Here is a 6,407-nt window from a genome sequence, read left to right on the forward strand (position 1 = left end):
TTATGTGTTTCTTATATTAAAAACACAGCTTTTTTCAACTGTTCATCCCACTTGGGAAAATAAGAGACAGGTGCAAGGGCTCAGGCAACAAGTTTTTGTCTGTTTATGGCAAGTCTCTGTTTAGACAAACATTAGCTGCAGACTGAGCTCCGAATTAGTCTACACCACAAGAATCTCCATATTTAAAGAAACCACTGTTCTTTGCACATTCATATGTCATCAAATATCTGTTTTTTTCCTTGATTGTAGGAATTATATTGGATGACATCATGCTGCAGCTGACTGAGAGCAAACACTCCTATTTTAGAGCTGTGGACTGTTTCCAGGGAGATGATATAACGCAGTCCAGATGAGTCCCTCCAAGGATTGTCTCATTATCACACACACCGCAGCTGCACGACCACTGTGTATATGACTAACTGTGTTTATGTGTGTGTGCATGCAGGCTGCTCGTGTGCCCGTGTGTATATGTGTCTGTGACCATTTAAACTCTACTTGCAGTCAATTACCAGAAAATGACTTGTGTGGACCATTTTCCCTCCAAAAAAACTAATTACAGGGTTTGGGTTAAGGTTAGGATTGGGGCTGGGATTGCAGGAAAGTCCTGGACTGAGCTTGTTCCATGTGGACGAGGTGAAACCAGGGGCGTATCCAGCTGCCAGGGTGGGACTGGACACACTCCAAATCTGATCGTTACCCCTCTGTGCCACCTCAAAGTTTCTAGTCTATCTTTTCTATCTCTCTTGAAAGCTTGCATTCCCCATTCAAGTGAATGGAGAGAAGTCTCAGACTTTTGCACCCCGCTGTATATACATGTGAAGTGCCAAGATACATTTTGGTAGTGATAATGTCTTTTAAAGGCTGACATAGACATGAAGTGCTCAGAAAATCAAAAAATAAAATCTGAAGAATAGTGACTGAATCATTTACTGGGTGTTTACAGGCATTTTGGTTCAAATGATGAATCATTTTCATTTGGTAATTCCTGTTTTTCAATGACATTTAACAACAATTTACTCACTAGCTTCATTGGTAAGGAATCTTTTTTTTAATTAAGTGCTACTGTTGAAAAGTTTTCATCACAGTTTGTTTAACAAAGAAACCTAAAAATCAAGTGAGTGCCAAAGACAGGAAGACTGGTTCTTTTCACACTTTATTTTTTCTATTTAACCTATCCAACAACAATAAATTTATTAAGAAGTGTTTTTTTTTAATTCGAAGACTGCAGAACTGCCAATGATTTTCCTTTATTTATCTTTCAGCTGTGTCTGCAAAACTGGATACATCTCTAACATCAAAAGCAAATCAATAATACGACATTAAAACCCGGAAAAACAATGACTGATATTGTTATAATCAGACTGTACTTTTTAAAACTATCAGGTTTATGGAAACAACTGTCTGAAATTGTTAGGTCTTGAGGAATCAAGTTAATTTACATTATATTACATTTCCTCATTCATGCTTTTATCCAAAGCAACTTACAAGTGAGGGACATCCCTTCAGTGCAGTAGGAGACCTTGGCCTAAGTTCTAAGTACTCCGTCTATTTAATAAGTTCAAGGAGATCGAGTAAAGAAGTGCATAGTAAGTGCTAGTTAGGCATGTTAGGGTGTTAGAGGTGCTAGGAGAGGAGGTGCTCTTGGAAGACATGAGTCTTCAAGACAGTCTAGAAGATAGAGAAGGACGCCCCTGCTCTGAAAGCATTCAGTAGCTTGATTCATTCAACATCGGGGAACCACAGACAGGAACAGTCTGGACTGCAATTGCCTTGTGTGCAGGGATGACAATGCCAGACAACATTCCTTGGAGGAACACAGTGGCTGAGAAGGAGCATAAGGCTGTATGATTGAGTTCAAGTAGATGCGAGCATACCCAGAAGTCACTCTGAAGGCTAGTATTGGTGACTTGAATTTGATTTGGGCAGTCATGGGTAGCCAGTTTGGGTCCATGAGTAGAGAACTGACGTGCCCTTTTGGGCTGATCGAAGACCAAACGGGCTGTGAGGTTTCACTGTGCACGAAGGGAGACCCACCAGAGAAGCACTGGAGAAGTTGGGGCAGGAGATAACCATGGCCTACACCAAGAGTTGGGTGGCTTACTGAGAGCGGTAAGGTCTGATTTTTCTGATGTTGTATAGTGAAGAGTGGTGGAGGAGGATAGCTGGTCCTCAAACATGACACAGGTTTGTTGCAACCTTGGTTGGGGTAAGGGATAAAGAGATGATTTTGATATTGATATCATGACGAAGAGACTGATTAACCAGGATTGACTACGAGTTCAGTCTCCGAACTCTGAACTCTTTTTGTTGAAGGTGGTGTTTTTCATGCATGTGGATATGTCAGAGAGACAGGCTGAGGTCTGTGCAGAGACTTTAGGGTCGTCTGGTGGGAACGACATAGTTAACTGTCGGCTGAATAGCAGTGATCTGAGGAGTCATGCAAGCAGAAAACTGGACCCAAGGAGGTGGTGTATATTGCAAAGAGGAGGGGGTCCCAGTATCGATCTTTGGGGCACTCCAGTGAGTAGGGGTTGGTATAAGAACATATCTTACCATGACACACTGGGCTTTGCCCAAGATGCCCAATGGATAGCAGGCTGCAGTGGTTCACTGTATCAAAGGCCAGCGAGATAAGGACTGAGGACTGACCTGCATGTTGTTCCATGACAGGAATTCTGAGACCTGCTTAAAAACCAACTTCTCTATGCACTTAGATAAGAATGGAAGTAGTGGGAGCGGCTGGTAGCTCTCTACTTGAGCAGGGTCGAGTGAAGGCCTTTTGAGCAGAGGAGTTTCCTGTGCAACAGTAATATTATACATTTTGAATGAGCAGCAGTGCTGTGACAAAACTGCAATGTCTTAACATCTGTTTTTCCTTACCTTACTAACTTAACGACAATACATAGATATATATACTATATAACTAGCATCTCCTTGTACAATCTTCAGATGTAAAAAGTAGAAAGAAGAGGAAGAGCAGGAGGAGGAGGAGGTAACAGAAGGAGGGTTTCCGACAGTAGCCCAGACCTGACAGGTTCCTTCATATCCGACTTCATTCAGTCTCTTACAGGGACTCGGCACATGGTAAAGCCATCACAGGCACACACACACACACACACACACACACACACACACAGAGACAGACTCCCACACACTGTCTCTCACTCATACACATACAGAAGACACATGTTTTCTCTCAGTCCCAACTAGGAAATGGCTTTTACTCATATTAGAACACACAAGAAATACAGACAGACAGACTGACACACAGAGACACACACAGACAGACACACACACACAGACCATCTTTTGGCTCTGAAGCAGAAAGTTTGTGCCACTGCAGGCTGAGACCAAGACTAAGAACATATCTTACCATGACACACTGAAGAAGAGCCCAGGGAGATAGGATTCAGACCATCTCCTGTGAATGAACCTTTGAGCTGCTCAATGACAAATAGTTTAGCGTGTCTGTGGATCTACTGAGTGTGGGTGAAACAACTGCTCTGCAAATTCATCTTCTTTGTTGCCTAAAATGGTTCAACATGCGCATCAAACAAAATGTTGATATATGATGTTTATGAAAAAGAAACAAATGAATTACAAAATGACAACATTTTTGAATGTTTACAGTCAGTATTCAGTCTATCAGGCTACTTTTCAGTAAATAAAACACTTGGTTTAAAGAAGGGAAAGAATTTTCTCATAAATATCAGAGCAAAAGTCTGACATTTTTGGGAAAATTTGCCTCTCTTGCCAAGAGTCAGTTGAGAAGATTTTTATCATTCTCATGTCTGTACAGTAAATATGAACACTGAAAACTCAGCTAGTAGTTAACTAATTACCACACTCTGTCTTTTGTTTGTTCTGGACAAAAAGCATAGTTAAAAAATAAACATTGTGGGAATTTAGTGCCAAACTATTTCTAACCACAGTGATGACAAGACTCCAGAGATATAACCAGCTATGACAATCTTTCACTCTGTATGCAATGCTAGCCGACTGCTCACAGTGGCCTCGTATTTACAGAGACCTGGCAGTGGTGCCGATCGTCTCATCGAACTCCTGCAAGAACCTAACTGAGCATATTTCCCCAAACTCAAGCTATTCTTTTAAAAGGAAGGAAACACTCTTCACTGGTCAGCAACAGAGCATCAAGCCGGGCTTCAGTGTCAAGGATGAAGTTGCTTTGCATCCACCCATGACCCTGTTCTTATAACCGTAACTTTTGGCTTTTCTATATGAACATTACACTATTTTACGCATTGGCAATGAGCTGAACAATATAACTGCTTATCTAAAGGAGACCTTTGGGAAAGCCGGGTTACAGAGGGGAGGAGTTTTTTTTGTTTGTTTTTCTGGGGGGGGCAAGTTGAAGTGGCTATTTGAGGTTTTGCTATTACTACATCATTAGCATTAGGATTAACAGCTGTTTATTTACCAGTCTTACGAGACACACTTTACTCACCAAGAGCTGTCTCCAGTGGTGGAAAGAAACACCAGTGTTAACATTTGTCTCCATCACGTTTTTTCTTTTGCTGAAGTTAGCACGCTAACCAGCAATGATGGCCAAAGCTCTTGTGAAATAACAATCACCACCATGTTTAACGGCAGAGAAAACTTACAAACTTACCCCTTTAAATGCAACTTTTTTCAGCCTGTAGCCAGGCTAAATAATCAGTTAAATATAAATTTAGCTTCAGAGGGTAAATTTGGTAAAAGACATGTAGACCTTCATAATTCAAATCAACACAACTCCTCAACAACACCACCTAGCCCCACGCACAATGTTTAGATATCTGCATAAGGACCTTTAAATTCACGTATATTCTTCATTTTCTTCATAATCTCTCATTTTTGAATGAGAAAATGACAATGATCAATCTAACATGAAGTTAAAACAGCAATCTATTCTTACACCACTGACCAAAAATGTGCACCTAATTCATCTAGCCATCGGTTAAATGAAAACCTGATCTCAGTCAGCTTGGTTGGACGCGCCTCAAAAAAAGATGTAATTTTGTCTGCTGCCACTAGACGGGGTGAGAGAAGGGGGGAGCCAAACGCCTGCCCATAATAACCACCAGACATGACTCATTCAGCGTGGAATACCACAGCAGCCACAGACAGGTCCCTGGCAGACAAGGAGCAGAAATCCGACCCTGCAGCAGAGTTTGTGAATGGGACAGGAATGAGCAAAACCAGGGTAAATTTAATAGTGCTGCAATAGGTTTCAAAGATTTAGGAGTTTTAAAAATTCATCAAGTGTTTGGTTTGGCCTATTTATGAAAGTCAAGTGTCTCAGTGGCTAAATATTGTGTGTTTTATTGATAAGATGTATCCGTTTAACTAAGAAAAAACTCTTCTCTCTCTTCACCTACATTTAAGTCTTTTGTTTAATCCCCCATTGGTTTCAGTCATTCTTTGGCAAAATCGCCTTCATCAAGTCATCATGTAGAGTTCCTTAAAGACAGCACAGAAACAACATATCACCTTGTCAGATATGATTGTAGCTCTGATCATCGTCATTGTTGCCCAGACTTCCCCCGCGGAGAGCACCACTCAATTTGAAGACTAACACATGTTGGACAGTCAAATCATTATTTGCTTATGTGGAGTCCGTCCAAGGTTGGAGGGCCTGGAGAGCCAAGAGTCTAATCTGTGGGCATAAGGAATAACATAGAAATAACATATTGTACAACTTAAAGTATGGCAGGGGAGCAAACTGTGAGCGGTCACATTACATGAAAACAGCAGGCAGGAAGTGTTTTGCAACAGCGGAAAATCTTCAGGTCCAGTCTGACCACCAGACGGTCACACTTCATCTGGCCTGCAGGCTGCGGTCAGTGGATGGATACCTTCCCTACCGTAAGATTGGATATGTTGTCATACATTTGTCTATTGCTCCCTCTGACACTCTTTTCCACTTCTGTGACAAATCTAGCACTTATCTACTTTTAAACCTTTTCCTGGTCTTATTTCTCCCTCCTTTTCCTTTCTCTCCGTTCTTTCTTTCCTCCATAGCAACCTTACCTCATCATGTTTTTGTCTCTTTTTTTTCCCTTCTCTCCTACCTACCCCGTCAAATTTTCTCATTCCTCCCTCTCTCACCCTCTTTCTCTCTCTGTTTGTGGTCAGTCACACTTAATCTAGCTCCATCCATCTGTTTCTCTTCATTCGCTTAGTCCAGTCTGTTTTTGATTAAGATTACATCAGGCTTTGACCTATTAGTGTGCTGTGATCCCTTTGAAGTCATTTTGTGGTTACAGGTTAAGCTCAAAGCCCACCACTCTTCATACTCTACATAATACAGACAGTATTTTGAGGGGAAAAAAACAGTATAGGTTCTTAAAACTTTTCAGCCAGCGACCAAAATGACTTTTTTTCCCTGGGATCCAAGATCATTAAAT

The 6,407-nt window shown here is 41.3% G+C and overlaps 1 long non-coding RNA gene across 1 annotated transcript in view; it reads left to right on the plus strand.

Annotated features, from left to right (window-relative positions):
• The window catches only part of LOC139613449 (uncharacterized), a 10,217-nt gene extending 7,735 nt beyond the window's left edge, over positions 1-2,482 (plus strand). Inside the window, exon 3 of the long non-coding RNA XR_011686756.1 lies at positions 250-2,482. This is a non-coding gene — a long non-coding RNA (uncharacterized lncRNA). The remainder of the gene's footprint in view (positions 1-249) is intronic.
• The last annotated feature ends 3,925 nt before the right edge of the window (positions 2,483-6,407 follow it).

This window comes from Trachinotus anak, unplaced genomic scaffold, assembly GCF_046630095.1.
Source record: "Trachinotus anak isolate AG129_WGS33_773 ecotype Australia unplaced genomic scaffold, CSIRO_AGI_Tana_v1 ptg000032l, whole genome shotgun sequence".
NCBI lineage: Eukaryota > Metazoa > Chordata > Actinopteri > Carangiformes > Carangidae > Trachinotus > Trachinotus anak.